This window comes from Dreissena polymorpha, chromosome 1 (assembly GCF_020536995.1).
Source record: "Dreissena polymorpha isolate Duluth1 chromosome 1, UMN_Dpol_1.0, whole genome shotgun sequence".
Lineage (NCBI taxonomy): Eukaryota > Metazoa > Mollusca > Bivalvia > Myida > Dreissenidae > Dreissena > Dreissena polymorpha.
Window position 1 is genome coordinate 95,824,620 of NC_068355.1, and position 20,816 is coordinate 95,845,435.

Consider the following 20,816-nt stretch of genomic DNA (forward strand, 5'->3'; position numbering starts at 1 on the left):
TTACCATTGAGTCAAAAAGTTTGAAATACTCTAGAAGGTCGAATTTTCCAAAATAGCCCTGGTAGCTTTTTATCGCAATAATTAATTTTTTTGCTTGCATTGCCAACTTAGCTTTAGCCTTGGACCAACTTAATTTAGGAATAAACAATAAGTCCATAAATTTGTACACTGATGTAATATTTTCACGATTTCCATTATAGAACCAATTTTCATTTGATCACAAAGGGCCACCATTTCTGAATACAATTATTTCGGTTTTCTTTTCATTTACAGTCATGCCACTTATTTGGCAAAAATCAAAAATACTATTCAATTTACACTGTTGTTCAATAGTGGTTTCAGAGCAACTCGTTACAACATCCACTAGTACTATTACTGTTTTTATACCCCTATTACCATTACTTTGTCAGTCTGTTCTGAAAATTTCATCGGATCTTCACTAAACTTGGTCAGAAGTTGTATCTAGATGATGTCTAGATCAAGTTTGAATATGGGTCATGCCGGGTCAAAAATTAGGTCACTGGGTCACTTAGTGCGTTTTAAACCGAAAGTTTGTGTTGACCATAACTATGTTATTTATCGTTAGATTTTAAAATGACTTGGTACATTTGTTCACCATCACAGGATGTTGTGTCGTGCAAAAGAAGTACGTCAATATCTCCAAGGTCAAGGTCACACTTGGAATTCAAAGGTCAACTGCTTGTCCGGGCCATAACTTTGTCATATATTGCGAGACTTTAAAATCATTTGGCACATTTGTTCACCATCATTGGACGGTGTGTCATGCAAAATAATTATGTCAATATCTCCAAGGTCAAGATCACACTTTGAGTTCAAAGGTAAAAAAAGGCCATAAATGAGCTTGTCGGGCCATAACTATGTTGTTCATTGTGAGATTTTAAAATCATTTGGCACAGTTGTTCACCATCAATTGATGGTGTGTCGCGCGAAAGAATTACGTCGATATATCTCCAAGGTCAAGGTCACACTGAGTTCAAAGGTCAAAAATGGCCATAAATGAGCTTGTCCGAGCCATAAATATGTCGTTCATTGTGAGATTTTAAAATCATTTGGCACCTTTGTTTACCCTCATTGGAAAGTGTGTTTCGCGAAGAATTACATCGATATCTCCAAGGTCAAGGTCGCACTTTGACTTCAAAAGTAAAAAATGTCCATAAATGAGCTTGTCAGGGCCATAACTTTGTCGTTCATTGTGAGATTTGAAAAATCATTTGGCACATTTGTTCACCATCATTGGACGGTGTGTCGTGTGAAAGAATTACGTCGATATCTCCAAGGTCAAGGTCACACTAAGTCTTTGAGTTCAAAGTTCACAAATGGCCATAAATGAGCTTGTCCAGGCCATAACTTTGTCGTTCATTGTGAGATTTTAAAATCATTTGGCACATTTGTTCACCAAAATTTGACGGTGTGTAATGCGAAAGAATAACGTCGATACCTGCAAAGTCAAGGTCACACTTTGTGTTCAAAGGTAAAAAATGGCCATAAATGATCTTGTCTGGGCCATAACTATGTCATTCATTGTGAGATTTTAAAATTACTCTGTACATGAGTTCAAAATCATTGGACGGTGTGTCATGCGAAAGAATTACGTCAATAACTCTAAGGTCAAGGTCAAACTTGCAGTTTAAAAGTCAAAAATGGCCATAAATGAGCTTGTCCAGGCCATAAATATGTCATTCATTGTGAGATTTTAAAATTACTCAGTACATTTGTTCACAATCATTGGACGGTGTGTCATGCACAAGAATTACATCGATATCTCTTAGGTCAAGGTCACACTTTGAGTTCAAAGGTCAAAATGGCCATAAATGATAATGGCATATTAATTCTTAAAAATCGCCATAAATTAGCTTCTCTTGTTTTGTGAAGACAGCATGCAAAATATTCTGTGTCAATGCAGCATGTGGGGTATACGTCATGTCTGTGATAAAGCTCTAGTTTTGGAATATCTTCAGTAATGAAAGTTGTGGAATATCTTCAGTAATGAAAATTCCCTGATGGCCTCGGTCACGTAGTTAAAGGGATAATTCATGTATAAATTAATTTAAAATGATTGTGATAGTAACGTGCTGGGCAAACTTCTTTCCGTTCGGTACATTCGTCACGAATGTACCGAACGTAAAGACATTTGCACAACGCATAATAATAACACTACTACACATAATGACATTAGTAACAACATTATGTGCTGTGCAAACTTCTTTCCGTTCGGTACATTCGTCAGGAATGTACCGAACGTAAAGACAATTGCACAGTGCATAATGATAAAAATACCACACATAATGAGTCATGACGAATGTACCGAACGGAAAGAAGTTTGCACAGCAGGTAATGTTGTTACTACTGCACACAATGATGTAACTGCTGCACGTAATGACGAATGTACCGAATGTAAAGATGTTTGCACAGCGCATAATGATAAAACTACTACACATAATGACGAATGTACCGAACGGAAAGAAGTTTGCACAGCACGTAATGTTGTTACTACTGCTTTTAATGATGTAACTGCTGCACATAATGATTGCACAGCACGTAATGTTGTTACTACTGCACACAATGATGTTACTGCTGCACGTAATGACGAATGTACCGAACGTAAAGACGTTTGCACAGCGCATATATGGTGATAAAACTACTACACATAATGTTGAATGTACAGAATGTCAAGAAGTTTGGACAGAACATAATGTTGTTCCTACTTCGCATAATGATTTAACTACTGCATACAATGACGAATATACTGAACGTAAAGAAAATTGCACAAAGCATAATGTATATAATATTCCACTGAAAATAATGATAAATGTACTGTAAACAACGACAACAGTCATATGAAGTCAGTAATGGTGTTCCATAGTTTTCCCTTTAAGCGTATTTATGCATTATATCAAATAGTTAATGGTGAAACATCCCATCATAGGCCTTTTTAAAATCAACCTATAAGACATAAAACCTCCCTCCTGGTTTAGTTATATATTTTTGAACTATGCTTTGTAAGACGTATATGTTATCCATTGTAGAATAACCTTTACGAAAACCTGATTATGACTCGTCTATTTTACCAAATTTTTCGGACCAAGTACACAGTTGTGAATTTACAATAATTAAAAATATTTTATACTTAACATTTATCAATGAAATACCTCTGTATTTTTTCAGTTCCATTTTAGAACTGTTTTTGTGTAAGGGAACAATAATGCTTTCGTCCAACATGTCAGGAAATACTCCTGTACTTAGAATGTCATTGAAAAGCGAGTAAATACTGGACATACAACATAAGCAGTGTTTTTACAAAACTCTGCACCTATACCATTAAACCCCTGTGCCCTTCGGAATTTTAATTTTTATGCCCCCGGTAGGGTGGCATATAATATTTGAACTGTCTGTCTGTCTGTCCTTCTGTCTATCCGAAATTTAACATTGGCCATAACTTTTGCAATATTGATGATAGCAACTTGATATTTGGCATGCATTTGTATCTCAAAGAGCTGCACATTTTCAGTGGTGAACGGTCAAGGTCATCTTTCAAGGTCGGTCTACTACAACTACTACTACTACTACTACTTCTACTAGATCTACTACTACTCGACGCATGTATTATTCAAGAATACAACAGTAACATAGGTGCCTGTTGATTTGAATAAAATAGTTTGAAGAATGTATAGAGTAAGCAAAAATATAAGTTGTTATTATAGAACAATATTTTAACAGTATTTTGGCAAGGTTCTTCGCGAAAAGAATCAATACAATTGTTTGCCGCGTTTTTTTTCAAATCATGTTTTTGATATATTATGGAAAATCATCCGTTGGTACAACTCATAACTGTGTTACCCACTTTGTGTTTAAGTAAGAGTTAAATCACTTGTCCGAATATTTCTGTCTAATGCGTCCGGACACGTAGTTAACCGGTTTATTGATGATAATGCGGCCCAATATCAATCGTGCATGCGACTCAGACAAAATTGCTGCCCCAGTAGTTTTGAATCTTAAAGTAATTACGGTTTCCGGCAAAAATGCATTCCAAAATATTGTAGATAAAAGTATGTGATATATAAAATGACATATGTAACATGTGTACTGTGATATGTGTATTGGAAATAGCAAATATACATTCACGTGTGTCTAGAATATTTTTGGGGTTAGTTTGACCAAAGACCTATAGTTATCTATAGGTCTTGGGTTTGACACGGAATGATCCGGTATTTAGAAAGGTAACTATATGGCGAACGTCCAAGGTCAGAATACACTAAATAGTTTCCCTATATAATTCAATGTGAAAGCGACAACTTTAGGCCAAAATAAATGCAACATTTTGCACATAGAGACCCCGATAACCATACCTTTTCTTAAAGGCCATTCTAAGCGGAATCGATTTATGCAATAAAAAAGATATGTCATGTACAATGCAAGAAAGAACTTGACACAAATCAAAATCGACTGTTTTTGCAACTTTTTTTTTCGGCCGTTTCTTCGTGGAGTTTAACCTTTTTCAGTGCGATGGTTTACTATAGTCTTCAAGTTCTTCTACTTGTTACTCCCGAACAATCAATTCTGACTATGATTGGGAGGCGCTGTCAAGAAAACTGTTATTAGTGCAGATTAACAGTTAAAAGTTCAAAGATAAAAGTGTGCAAGATTAAAAACATAGTAGGGTGGCTAAACTGTAACTGTCACCAGCCTATCTTTGAAGATATCTAGGATGGGACTGGACTTGACCTGGTATGGGAGACTATTCCAAAGTCTTAGGGTTCTCGGGAAAAAGGAGTTTAGGTGGTACTGTGTACGGGAATGGGGGATCAGGAAGTTCAAGTTTCGGGTAGGGGTGAGGTGGTCATGGTCAACGTAAACAAGGTGGTACTGAATTTTATAGAGAAGGATGAGGGAGGTTTGGAGTCTGCGGCTTTCTAGGGTGGGCCAACCAAGCTCATTTAGCATATGAGTAACGCTACTCTGGAAGCTATAGTTGCTACAAACATATCTAGCCGCAGCTCTTTGGACACTTCCGATGTTGTAAGTTAGACTTTTCTGCCAAGGATGCCAAATTACAGAGCAGTATTCTAGTTGGGGTCTAACATATGTGAAGTAGGCTGTGGTTTTGATTTTCTTATTTTGAGTTTTGATGTTTCTCTGAATTAATCTTAGGGAATTTTTTGCCTTGGAGGTTTTGTTGTTTATGTGATGTGTCCAGTTTAGGTCTTTTGAGATGGTTACTCCAAGGTACTTCGCAGTATCGGCGGATTTTAGGATTTTATCATGTAGGGTGTGATTGAAGATAGTGGGGTTGTTTTTTCGTGTGATCGTAAGTACCTCACACTTATCTGGGTTGAACTCCATAGCCCAATCCCGCTCCCAGCCTTCAAGTCTCAGTAAGTCCTCTTGTAGTCGGTTTGCGTCTGTCTGTCCATTAATTGTTAGGTAAACTATTGTGTCATCCGCAAATAACCTTGTTTTACTTTTACGGTTTCTGGCAGGTCATTAATGTATACCAGAAACAGACAGGGTCCGACAACAGAACCCTGGGGGACACCGGATAACACGGGCAAATTGTCGGAGATTTGACCTTCAACCGCAACCCTTTGGCTACGGTTGCTCAGGAATGACCTAATCCATGAGGAAACATTGCAGTCAACCCCCATGTTATTTAACTTGTGTATTAACTTGTGATGGTCGACTTTGTCGAAGGCCTTTGAAAAATCCATCACAATGACGTCAGTCTGTTGTCCACTGTCGAGGCTGTCAAGGACTTCTTGGAAAAAAACTCAGCAGCTGAGTTTCGCAACTACGTTTAGACCGGAAACCATGTTGGAAGGGTCTGAGGATATCATGATTATCAAAGAAAGTCATCATATTTGAGACAATGATATGCTCCATAAGTTTGGAAGAGATGCAAGTGAGGGATATTGGTCTGTAGTTGCTGGCGTCAGATTTATGACCCTTTTTGTATACTGGAGCTATGGTTGCGTTCTTCCAATCATCGGGCACAATACCTGTTTCTAACGATAACCTGAATATGTGAGTGAGGATGGGGGCTATTTCACTGTGGAGTTCTTTGAGGGCCCTTGGTGAAATTTGATCTGGACCTTGAGCTTTATTGGGGTTTAGTCCTGCCAGGAGTTTGTCAACGCCGTCAACCGTTATTTTAATAGGGGGCATACTGTGAGAGGGTGGGTTTAGTACACTTTTGCACATTTGCTTTAGGCTGCATTGGTTGTGGTCGTGAGAAGACAGACTTAAACTGTTTGTTGAGAATGTTTGCCATGTTCTTCGAATTAGTAAAAGTTTGACCTTCAGACTTAAGGGGTGCTACTCCACAGTTTTCAGATTTGTTATGCTTTACAAAGCTGTAAAAAAAATTGTTTTGACCTGGTTGGGAATCTCCTGAGAAGATAACAGACTCTAAGTACGACCAGTATGAGTTACGTATTTTTCGTTGGATGATCGCCTTTAGGGTCTTATAGTGGGGATTTGACTGAGGGGGCTCATTTTTCTTTTTGAGTCTAGCATACATTTTGTCCCGTTTACGTATTTGTCTAAGTATGTCCATGGTAACCCAAGGGAGATTTTGTCTATGTTTGGTCATTTTCGTTGGTATGTACAAGTCACAGAGTCTATGAAATTCAGTCTTAAAGTCAGTCCAGGCTGAGTTTGGGTCTGTGTGTTTACATTCTCTGAACTTAGAATGAAATTCATTTTACTCCGATTTGATTTTTGACCAGTTGGCTTTTTTGTATCATGAAATTTTTATCATATTTCAGGGATTCAGTAGTGAACACCTTTTCATGCCCTACCATTATCTCCGAAAGATAACACCCGAATACTAGATAAAAGTGTAAAACATGCCTTCCTGTAAACTATGGTATTTTTTCGGCGTAAGCTGTATTAAGCCAGCTTTTCACCCTGACTTGACCTTTGTAAGTGTCCAATAATATTCAAATAAAATTTCCCGCGGCTAGGTACGAATGAATACACTTCATTTATTCCATTGGCTGATTTGAGTATAACACCAGCACATTGGAAACATATCCGCGTCTTTGTAACACTGTTTTACTGCATGAAACAATTTTATCTCTAATGAAAAGGCTCAATAGATAGAACAGTTTTACAATCAAGTATCGACATAAATACAGTTTGTGTGTTCACCTTTTATTTTCAGAGAATTACCAGCGCAAAAGCGTTTATACTAAAGGCTATATTCTCATATTTAGTACTTACTTGCATTGCATTTCAACCCGCGAGGTTTCGGGTCAATTCGCGGCCAGTGTGTGAAAGTCAGAGTTTATAAACAGTTCATCGCCGGAGTTCGCAGAAGGGGTTGTGATATTTCATTGAAGGAAAAAATTGGAATCTATGCTATTTTTGTCTGATGGAGTAAATAGTTTGTTTAGTCGGTTTGTCGATATATCAATATTTTAGGCACAGCTGTTGCCTTGGTCGTGTACAGTTGGCGTAAACAAGCCGTCGTTTCAGCAGCAGAATTGTTACCTAACTTTAATGCATTGCATTCCAATCCGCAAGGTATCAAGGTCAGTTTGCGGTCAGTTGCAGAAATCTTTATATAAACGCCGTCTCGTGAACTTTGTGCACTTGAAGTCTGTTTTGATCAGAAAGATACTAAATAAAGATATTCGGCGATATTATTGTGGTATGTCAATTATCGATTTTTAATATGTTTTTAATATTTGCATGATAAGGACCAATTTTGATAAAATTAATTAGAAATATTTATCCATTTAGACCAGTTTATTAAGCATGAGCACAATAATTCACTATACTATAATTGTGCAATTAAATAAGATTCGAGTATTGCCGGCTGACCTATATGCACTCGTTTATTTTCATGTTTCTTGTGTTTTTCTATAGACGAGTTAATTGTTATTGTTTACATTCGGGATTTTCCGCGCATGCGCACTGACTGGTTGGCAAAAACACTGGTTACAGTAACGTAAAACATGTATAAAGGGCTTTTGTTTAGTCAATAAATTGATAATAAAAACGAAATAAACATTAAAACTCTTTAAAAAAAAGTGCAAATATAGCATATTTAGTACCAAATAAATGTATATTCACAAATAAAATTTCCTCTTCATAAAAATACGAAGTAGTTATTAGCATAGAGTAAACGTGATCGGAAGACTTAATACTGACAATTCCACAAAACAAAACAATAAATTAGCCGTATTCTTTCTGATAATAAGACTTGAATAAATTATATTTAAACACTAATAAAACATATTTTAATTGTATTATAATTTTAAGTGGTGTGGATAGTGTTTTATTTCATCAGCGATCAATAGAGTCAGAGGTGCATTTAATCAATTATAAAAAAAGCCCTAAAAAGCGGAATACAGTACTATTTTTAAATATTGGGGTAATTTTCTTTTACATTGAATGAATTTACGTTTCGTTTACATTGAATGAATATAAATTCAATTTACCATACAAACGGGAAAACCCTGCATATTAATTACGCAAATGTAACTGTCTTTGCATGTATATTGAAATCTCTATTAGTAATAAGGAGTGATAAAAATATAGCATTTTATGATAAATGCATATATTTAATTTATCTAACGGCCCCTTTTGTGACTGCTTATGTTCATGATCGTGTTTCGGACCCTGCAGTAATGTACAATCTTTACACATAATAGCGGAGTTAACTTTTGCCGGTACCCGTTAAATACCTTAATTGCATAGCAGTAAAATTGCACAATAGTTAAATGTATAGTTATTAAACAATGTATTATTAAGTTTAACTGGCTAATAAATATATACACTCGGTCCAGTTAATACATTTCCGACAAATGTCTTCATTTTTGTTAAAATGTTAAAATATTTCATTAAAAAATTAACTTATCAGTATTTTTAGCTTTAAAATGTGGCTTACAACAGTTTGGTGTGTGCTGCGTGGATGCAGTAGCTAGTATCCCCGTACATATCTTCGATGTTGTTATATATTTTCAGCCTTCAGAGGCTGGTGGCGGTATTGTGTTTTATATTATTTCTTAAGAATTGTTTTTAATGAAAATTCAATACTGCTGCAGCAGCTGGAGTTTCACTTCTTTATATTAAATGATTGCTCAATATGCCAAGAGATGACATAGACGTATCGTGACTTATGTTTACTGACCAGACACTCGACTGCAACATGTGGTTTATGCAGGGGTCCAAGTGTAGGTCCCTGGGTTTATGACACCATGTTTTCTTTGTAATTGTCTGGACAGTATCCGATCATAACAAGATAATCGGTTTGTGATAACAAAGGTGCAATCATACACCGGGATATAAATGCTGCAACAAAGAGTGCCAAAATTAGTGTGAACAATTAAATAAAACAATTACATTAAATAAAAGAATTTATTGAATGTGTAAGAAGGTAAGTTTTTCCAGACACATAAAGGTTTAAACCAGTTACCCTATGTCGCGTACATACAATTGACCTATTCGTTGTTTGTTTTTATCCTTATTTGTTTTCGTTCATTAAATTTAATTCATTCTGAAAGAATTTCAATTTCTGAGAAGTTTTTAACTATAAAAGGTTGCGATGAAGTGCCAAGTAGAGAGATTTTTGTTTAACCACATACCGAGCTCTTAGATTGTGTTCCACTCCCGAGTTCGTTGTCAGTAAAAACAAATAATAATAACAACAATAAAATCGTTCCAAAGATGCATTTCCTTGCATGCTAATGTTTTATTTAGACATAATTAGTAAAATTATATTTGATATTGTGCATGATTATCATTAAAAACGAAGATTTCGTCAACCTTCTCTATATGCGCTTATATAAATTGCACCTCTTTTGCCAACCAGTGGGCGGAGTCTAAACTTTGCAGGTGCGTGTGACGTCACGCGTTAACTCGTCTATTCTGTAAATATAGATATCTGAGTAATAATATCACATAAAGCAAAATTAGCCAAGAAATCTGGCGCAACACCCCGTAATTGATTAGCTTGTGATGTACCTAAGAACTGCGCAGAAAAAAGGCATCCGCTACTTTTTATCTCATAGATATAACTTTTGATCGTTCATAAACATCGACCACAATCAACGCCGTATATCTTTTTTAAAGATATTTCTTGTTAGAGAGTAAAGCCCTTCCCTTCATGAAACGGTTATTTAGTGTACTGTAACCTCAATCAATGAAGTCTCATAGCGCATGCGCGAGTGTCCTTTCCGACACGTGCAGTTAAGAGGTGCACTGAACAGGACGAGAGCGTGAAAACTGGACGTCTGCGACGGCGAGTTTCGGTGCTGAAACAAGTATTGTAAGTTTATTTGTGCAGTTAATACAAACGTTACATGTTTGCTTTATATCGTGTTTAACTTATTATATAATACTTTAATTTTTTTAGCGTTAGCCCGTGATGTTGTTGGAAATACTACTCATGATATGCGATGATGTATCGTCACGTCACCTATTTTCGCCGTTCTCCTATTTTCGCCGATAACATTTGGTGCAATATAACCTATATATCGTCACGCGAGATTTCTCAGTTGACCTAGTCCTAGAATAAACAACATTGTCACGGATGAATACACCGTGATTTCTTTTTAAAATGGACATCCGAAAGGTAAGAAATAAACAGATGAAAACTAACCTGCAACAAAAGGCAAATTTTCTTAATGCCCTTTTTCGTTCCTGGTACTTCCTATATTATTTATTTTAAACGAGTGACTTTGTTCATTATCTTACTTGTAAAATGTGCAGCAGACACAGTATGACGTCACATTGGCGCGATATGTCAAATATTTGACAGCATATGAAAAGCCCGTGAAAAATGCGTGCTATATCTCCTTATCACACTTCATGATTTACCAAGTCTTATTTTCAGACCCCTCCTTCGGAAAGAGGCAGCTACAAGGCCAGTTATTCACATGATGACCTTACACATGCGTTCAATATGTGTATTGAACAAGGGCTTCCTGTTGAGAGGGTTGCTAAAAAGTTCGGTATTCCGATAAACACTTTAAAAGACAGAGTTCGTGGAAAAATTGACATAGACACAGTGAAATCTGGCCCTTCCCCTTCCTTTGATATCATGCAGGAAACATTGCTCTGTGAGCATATTAAAACTATGGCAGAAATTGGCATGGGTTATTCTCGTCAAGAAACAATTAACCTAGCCTCTAATTTTGCCATTCATTTGGGAATCAAAAAACAGGGTGAAAGATTAAGTTTGAAATGGTTGTATGGGTTTTTGGGAAGATGGCCGGAGTTAAAGGTAAAAAAACCTCAATCACTTGAAATAGCAAGGGCCAGAAGTGCCACTAAGACCACAATTGAAAACTATTTTAAAGAATTAAACAATATATTAACCAAATATCATTTGACAGACAAGCCATCAAGAATCTACAATATTGACGAAAAAGGTCTTAGTACAAATCACAAACCACCTAAAATTGTTACAGGCAAGGCCTACAAAGCACAGGCGGTGACAGCTGGTAAGTCCCAGACGGTGACCCTTATTGGTGGAGGTAACGCTTCAGGGCAACAAATTCCGCCATATTTCATATTTCCTGGTGCCCGAATGCATGCATCCCTACTAGAAGGATCAACACCAGGAACGTATGGGACAGTGTCTGACTCCGGCTGGTCCAATACCGACATATTTTCTCATTACATAAAATACCATCTTGAACCCTTGCTTCCAACACGTGATGCTAACAACCCCATCCTGATATTGTATTTAATAGAATGGGCAAAATCAAATCATATAATTCTATTTGTTCTTCCGCCCCATTGTAGCCACATACTTCAACCCATGGACGTCTCGTGTTTCGGTCCGTTTGAAAATGCATGGAATGCGGCATGCCATCACCATATTAGAGTTACTGGGGGTTATGTTGTCACCAAAAATGATGTATGTTGTATTGCATGTAAGGTGTACACAGCCACGCTTACACCCGTGAACATTCAGTCTGCTTTCCGTCGATGTGGAATACACCCATTCAATGCCAATGTCATAAGTGATATTGCTATTGCACCATCTCTTGCTTTTGCAAAGACCACCCAAACACAATTAGTGCAAGAGTCTCATGGAACATCTGTTGATTTTTTCGAAAAACGATGCGCGCCAATTATTGATAATGTACGCCCTGCAAAAATAAGAAAAACTCTTAGTAAAGTTGTTGCAGGTAAAGCAATTACTGAAGATGTTGTGTACAATAAGGTTAAAGAACATTTAAATAGAAATAAACAAACAAAGTCTGTAAAATCATCATCGGTGGAAGTAAAAAATATATCACCAACAACATCTGCAAACCCAATTAATAAACCTGGTACCTCATCCATGAACCCTTCAAATGTCTTGGATGAAATTCATCATGAAGCTGCCACCTCTGAGGACGATGTCGACGACTCTGAAAAGTGCAGCGTGTGTAAACTGTTCACACCTGCAGAACTAAAATATTGCATAAGTCTGACTTTGGTCAAATGGGCACAGTGTGATGTTTGTGACAGCTGGGTTCATTTAAAATTTTGCACACCTGTACAAGTATTGAGGAGGGGTGATCAGTTTCTGTGCCCAAAATGTGCAAGCAAAGAGGAATAAACAGTTTTAAAATTGTAAATTAAATACAAACATATTATATTAACCGTTAATTTCGAAAACAGTTTATTAATTGTACATAAAATACAAACATATTATGTTGACAGTTAGTATCTAATACTAACCTTTGCTTACTCTTACATAACTTGTTGAACGACCCTTATAAACCAGTTTATGTGCAACCGGCGAAAATAGGTGACGTCACTAACACTGTCATTTATATATAGTGACCTGTAAATGGACGTGTTTACTTTTTTGAAGCCATGAAATAACTCGACAAAAACAATTAATCTGAGTTGGTAAGTGGTCAATTTCCCTCACAGTTATTTAAGTTTTCAAATTGTGTGTATTCGTTATTGTAAAAAGACAGTTTGTTTCTTACATCGGCGAAAACTGGTGACACCAGGATATTCCTATTTCGCTGAGGCTAATTTACACCGTTATATTTTAATTATAAGAAAATATACTATTTTATGCTTGTGTCATGCAAGATTTTAAGCCAAATGAAGAGCACGTGTCTTGACGAATGTTCTGGAACTTTAATATGCACTTGGTCATTGCTTATTACAATTTACAGTCAGGTACAGTTCAGGTACAGTTCGTTGCCCTGTTCCGACGGGATTTTGACATCGACAGGTCAAATTGTATCAAAACATTCAATGATAAAAAATGTTTATGCTGGGATATGTCGACCAATTACTTTCCTAAATTATCACAAAAGATTTACATGAAGTTCAAAGTATTTTTTCTCAGATTTATTGATGTTGACATCGCACTATGTTGCCCTGTTCCGGTGCCTCTTTTCAGTTCCGACGGCTCACCGTTATTTTTACTAACCCGTAAAAATCACTAAAAGAGGTACATTAGGGGAATGCAAAACGTCTTAATATACTGCAAAAATAATATTTGCACAACTATTGGGGAACTGGCACCAATTTAAAATAAGGCCTCCAATCCATACCTAGTTAAATGTGGACTTAGAATATACAAATCTGCAAAATGAAAACTAGGGCTGTCACGATACGCCGTGAGCGTACCGCGGTATATCGTTGTACGGCAACACTGTATCGCGGTACGTACCGCGATATTTTACAGAATATGTATCTGTGAAGAAAACAGCAGAATAACAAGTTTTACAAACTTTATTAAACTCAATAATCAGAAAACACTGGTATCATAGTATGACTAGAAACTGTAAAAGAAACTGTAATAAACTTGATAGAAGTAGTCATTGTTATTGTTCGCGTCTTTTTCTAAAATGTCCGCCATGTTGTTAACAATAGCTGTGACTACGATCTGTGTAAATCGAACGCTTCAAGGGCATGTTCAAAATGCGGAGTCAGCGGGCCCAGTATTGAAAATCCGTATCGTTCTGACTCTTCCTCGACTTATTCAGAATCTTAAGATAACATGATTCGGAAGTGCCATGCTTTGAACGATCGTATACTAAAGAAAGAAAATAAGAAATAGAATAAACATCTTTTTGATAATTATGAACTTATTTGCAAATGAAATCTGTCCCTAATTCCAAAAAAGGTACGGACCCATACATCGCCGTATTTTAAACGTGAAAGTTACAAGTGGAAGCGCTTGCTTGACCTGGATATTAACGGATTATTTATTTAGCCCTTTTGAATCGCTTCTACATTTTTCAAAACGATATCTATATCAAAATAATTATGTAATGTATTTATATCTGTGCTAATATAATAATATTAAAAAAACCGGTACGGCAACGCCGTACCGCGGTGCGATTTTTTTCACGACATGCACCGCGATATACCGGTATACCGGTGAATCGTGACAGCCCTAATGAAAACGCAGCATTAGTGTGGATTCCACCTATTGAGGACTTTCCTCCAGAAATGAGACATAATGTAACAGACCAAAGTCGTTTCTTAAGATTGTGTGACATTGCAGGATTGCCCATAGGCCATGTGCCATGAGGACTAGCTGGTGCATTCAGAAAAATCATTGAATTGGAGGGTAAAATCACTGCTTTAGCCACTGGAGAGCCCTGCCCTAGCTTTGCACCCTGGCCAGCCCCAGAAGCAACAGGTGGGGGTGTGGTCATTCCATGTGACTACATCATCACCTGTGCAGAGAATGACTTTAATATCATCTCTGATGCCATAGATAGTATGCTCGAGAAGGAGGCAATGGAGATACAAAAGATGTAAAATAAAATGACGCAAAACAAAAAGTACATTTTTACATATAATTATGTGCATAGTCTTTTAATAATACAACATATGAACCATTACTATGACTTTATGTTGTTTTTTTATCGTTATTACAATAATTACATGTAGCTACATAATACAAAGTAGGCCCATTTATGACACAAGCATTCCAGCTGAAAATTTAACACAACTATGGATACACATTTACAATATCTTAAGAATACAAGAGTTAGTGTATATTGTACAATGTCGCAGTAAACTATTCCAGAAAAGTTACAACAGTGCATAATTTATTTTATTTAATAGACACACAAATGGCAAAAAAATTCTTCCCCTTAAGAGGTTAAAGCAACCTTATCATAGTCATGGTCTTCGGGAATACAAGAAACATGGATCCAACTGTCGCATATATCACATTGAACCCAACCATCTGGATCATCTGAAATGTTCTTACAAACAGCGCAATGATCTGATTTTGTGTTACATGAAGCATCAAATATTAATACTTTTTTAGCTTTACCCCTACATGAAACAGGCGCTTTACCTTTAGAACAAGCAGTATGCGGTTTCCCTTAGGTGGCAAAGGCCTTACTTCAAGACTTTTTTAGATTTACACTTTTTTCTTTGTTCTGAGCCTTTACTTTTTCTTGAAGAAACTTTTTCTTAGCTGCCTGCTCTTTTCTTGCAAATAGTCTTACGGACTCTCAAAGCTGACGTTCTAATGCTTTCTGATGAAGTTAAGCAGTCTGGCAAAGTATCAGAACTTGTTTTCCTTTTCTTACTTTAACTACAAGAAGAGAACACAAGGGCCTCCCTAACAGATGGTGGCACAATGTCATCAACACCTGAACTACTGGTGCAATCAGTATTAACATCACAAACAAAAGAGTAAGTTCTGAAACAAACTTGTATTAATTGGCAAACCATCTATCAAAGTTCTTCACTGGTTACCTTAGCACGTGAATTTTCTAAAGATGACTCTTTCCGTATCTCAACTACATGAGAATTTCTGGCCATAAAGTTGTAGTGCCATGTGTTACTAGGTCTATCATTTTTGAACTTGTTTTTACGCTTGTCTTTTTTTAAGATACCTTGGACAAAGTCCAAAAATTCACCAACACCAAGGCCCATTCCTCTTTTGGACTACTCTGATAACCACATTGCCAGCTCTTCTTCCTCTTTTTTACTGAATATTGGCTGAGGCCCATTCCTACTGTCTAAAGATACTTCACCACTCAGTCTACGCCTCAAGAAACTTTCTGACAAATCATGGTTCCTAGCAGCTCTTGTAATAGGAATACCTCTTCCTACATCTGCTAAGGCCTCTTTCACTCGAATCAATTTACCAGGTGATTTTCTGTATCCCCTCTTATATTTCAAAGATATTTTTGTAGCATTTTTCTGTGCTGGGCTCAAATGTTGAGCTTGCTTCCTGGAACTGCATTTACATTTACATGGAGTCCTGCAGTCTGACCCACTGCTAGAAAGCCTAAATTTTCCCATGTTCCTGTTGAAAAAAAAAGAATAAATTTAATAAAAGAGAAACAGAAAATGATTAAAAAAGCATGGTGATATCGGATGTTAATGCCTGCTTACAGTCAATATTTATTGTTTGCGCCATACTAAGAGTCTATATCAACATATATACCGCCATGTGTTGGAAATATTTCAATGATCTCTTTCATATCAAAATATGGACAGACAGACAGACAGACGAACATAGATAGGTTACTGAAATATTACTGGAGTCTGAGCAACTGAGAATACAACAAAACAAGAGTTGTAAATTGATCATAAATTGTAAAATTGCAGGAATTTGCTAATTGCCCCTAAGGACACCCATCACTCAATTAAACGTCAAATCCATCGGAACTGGTCAAAAGTTATCCATTTATTTTTGTTATAATTTCATTCAGAGAACATATATTGATTTACATCATATTTTTAACATATGTTGTCTGTACCTGTGCAATAACTTCTGCACTATAAAATTTTACCTGCCATGCCTAAGAAAAATTTGACATGAAACTCATTATTCAAAACGCCATTTTCCCGATTCTCCACTAAGTAAATACAAGTAAACCTGCCATAAAGTATGTTGGGATTTTGTTACCTAGGATAAAGATTTCATCGATCTTGTACTGCTTGTTCAACAATGGCACGTGTGCGAATAAAACTAAACCACTTTCGATTTGTGGCCGCCGCTATTTACCGGAAAAACATTCGGACTCCATCGGAACCGGTGAAACGTCGGAACAGGGCAACGAACTGTAGTATCGATAAGTGATGACTTCGCTTGGGACTGTTAATCACACAATGTGATTTCAATTAGTCTTAGTTTCAAAAGCAACCTATACTCGAAAATAAAAAAAAATTAAATTGCCTCATGGCAGTGGTGGCATTTAACCTGAAAGAGGAAAAAATCCTGTTTGCAACTGAAATGTATGTTGCTGGTTAAAACGAGATATATTCAGGTTTTTCATGTTAAGCGCACCATGGTTAAAAATGAAATAATCAAAGTTAATTTTAAGACACCAATTGTTTAAACTTTAATTTCTTTTTTATTTAAGCTTATAGTTTTTATCCACCTGAAAGGGTTTACATGCAAAATGAGGACAAAATGGTGCATAGTGTTGGCTATGATGGCACAAAATATCACCTACCGAACTGATTGTAAATACGTTTACTAAAATTATCTCTTGGTCTCGGTATCTGCCCTGGTTGGTACGAAAAACCCTCAATATGTGTTAATGTTTTTTGTGCCACCAATGGGTGGCATATAGTTTTTGAACTGTCTGTCAGTCGGTCTGTCTTTCCAAAAAACTTAAACATTGGTCAAAACTTTTGCAATATTGAAGATAGCAACTTGATTTTTGGCATGCGTGTGTATCTCATGGAGCTGCACATTTTGAGTGGTGAAAGGTCAAGGTCACCCTTCAAGGTCAAATATATGGCCTCAAAGCAGTGCAGAAGGGGGCATTGCGTTTCTGACAAACACATCTCTCATTAGCTCGGCTGTTTTCAGAGAAAACCTGAGGTATTGTCATACTCAGCTCGTCGTGTTGTGTTGTCCCCCGTCCGCGATGTGCTAAAACGTTAAAATTGTGTTAACCTTTTAAACATTGGCTCTTAAATCGAAGTGCTTGCACCTACAACTTTGAAACTTCATATGTTGATGCACATTGATGAGCTCTACACGCCACACCCATTTTTGGGTCTTTAGGTCACAGGTCACTCTGAAAAAAATAATCTGAAAATGTTAATTTTTTCAAAACTGCACCTGCAGCCGAGCGTTGGCACCCGTTATGCGGTGCTCTTGTTTTTGTAAATATTTTTAATCTATGTTTATTAATGACTATAACATCCCAATATTTTTTGGAAACCTTCAATTTGTAATTTTGTTGATAGCAATTGGGAATTTATTTATTTTTCCTAATTGGGAAAGTGATGTTTTCTGGTACTTCTTAATGAAGGAAACTGCCCATTTGTGAAAAGATAATGGATTAATTTTGAGCAATGATGAGACATTGTCTCGTTCGTATGATGTACATAGACTTGTACAAAAAGATTACACCAGACATCTGAGCTCATTGATTTAATTTCCTAACATGAACAAATGAACAGAAATCATGCGAAAGGCATGACTGGGCTGGTGAATAGATATTTGGCTTCTATAGAAATTCCATTATTTATGTAAGTAGCGCAAGTAAAAATCGTATGATTTGTGCTATCAGATTGAAACTGTTGACGAGACTAGATTTAGTACAAGGTGAATCTTTCATAAGTTTTGCAACTCTTGTTGCTTAACACTATGTTGCTTGATGTGCATTTTGTTTAACATTGTATTTTAAAGATCTGGCCAAATTTCACAGACGCTAAAAAAAAACTAGGTACAGGTTTTTTTTTGGCCCGATTGTTCCCAATCCCAAAAAGTATACTTTTTTCCCAAAATGTGGCAAAAAATTCCCAATTTCCAAAAAAAAAAGTGTCTTATGGTCTTATGCGTATTTTATCTCAATTTTAATTCAATTACATCTAACAAAGTATTTTATGATCAGTGATTTTTTGTGCTCAAATTTACAGCCGAATTTCGGCTGCTTCCCAATTGCAAAAATACATGTTTTTTCCCAAAGTTCTGACCAAAATTTCCCAAAAAAAACCCAACTTCTAAAAACAAAAACAAAAATTTTTTTTTTTTTTTTTTTAGAAAGAAGTCTCATATAACTTAATTATGATTTCTTAAATCTAGGTCTCGACTTTATTTTTTAAACATCTTACAAAATATATAACTTGAATTTGAATTTAGTCATTTTTGTCCATAAATCATTCCCAAACTTGCCACTTTTATTGATAAAAAAAAAAAATTGACCAGACTCCTTTTCTAGAAAACTCCTTGAACATGCACTTGAAAACAATATCACTTCTGTTACTTATTATCCTATTTATAATGCTTCATTTTTCCCAATTTTATGGTTTATCGCGCTATTTTTCCCAATTTCACGGTTTATCGCGCTAATTTTCCAATTCAAAAGGCATAGGCTGTAACAAATTAAAGCAAAAAAAATCACTGATGATTTTGTTCTTTTAATTTTAATGATTATAAAGTGTTATATCAAATTTAGTATTTCCCTAATTAGTGGACTTTTCGTGTGGAAAAAAAGGCTAATGAATTAATTTTCCCAATTTCATGAAAATGCCGATAAAATTCCCAATTCCAAAGCCATGGGCTATCTTCCCAAAAAGTGGAAAAAAAAACCTGAGGTAAGACAGTTTATTGTCATATTTCTATATCATAACTTTCAACTGTTGTAGTGTTACTTTGAACACATGCACTTCAAAAAATGTATTACTTTTGGTCAATTTATGATGACAATACAATGGGAATCTCTCGGAAACACTTATGTGGAGAAAACAAAACTGAATTTGACCATTCATATTTGAATGTTAATTGTAATGGTTGCGATTTTATAGCCGAAATTCGGCTATGTTCCCAATCCCAAAAAGTATACTTTTTTCCCAAAATGTGGCAAAAAATTCCAAATTTAAAAAACAAACAAAAAAAAAACAATTTTTTTTTTTTTTTTTTTAGAAAGAAGTCTTATGCGTATTTTATCTCAATTTTAATTCAATTACATCTAACTAAGTATTATGTGATTTTTTTCTTTAAATTTGAATGATTATAAAGAGTTAAATCAAATTTAGTATTTCCCTAATCAGTGGACTTTTCGTGTGGAAAAAAAGGCTAATGAATTTATTTTCCCAATTTCATGAAAATACCAATAAAAATCCCAATTCCAAAGCCATGGGCTATCTTCCCAAAAAGTGGAAAAAAAACCTGGCCTAGGATCATGAAACTTCATGGGTAGATTGATCATGACTCGCAGATGACCCCTATTGATTTTGAGGTCAAGGGTCAAGGTCACGGTGACCCGAAATAGTAAAATGATTTTCGGATGATAATTCAAGAACGCATATGCCTAGGATCATGAAACTTCATAGGTAGATTGATCATGACTCGCAGATGAGCCCTATTGATTTTGAGGTCACAAGGTCAAAGGTCAAGGTCACTGTGACCCGAAATAGTGAAATGATTTTCGGATGATAACTCAAGAACGCTTTTGCCTAGGATCATGACACTTCATAGGTACATTGATTGTGACTTGCAGATGACCCCTATTGATTTTCAGGTCACTAGGTCAAAGGTCAAGGTCACAGTGACAAAAGTCTTATTCACAAAATGGCTGCCAGTACAACGGACAGCCCATATGGGGGGCATGCATGTTTTACAAACAGCCCTTTTTTACAATTTGCTTTGGGAAATGTTCATTAAACAGACCAGAAGGTACACCAGGAAAAGGCCTATTATTGCTTTGAGTTCTGTATTTTAAAATAATGCCTTTTATTAATTTCAAAATTGTGTACTTTCAGATCATTGTATTTGATTTCAGTAAATAAATATAACACTAATTTCTTTGTTTTGAGCTACTAAAGTGTTCTATCTTTTTCTAACACTTCGCTTACTGTCTTGTATGGTTGTAAAGTTAACTTCTTAGTCATAC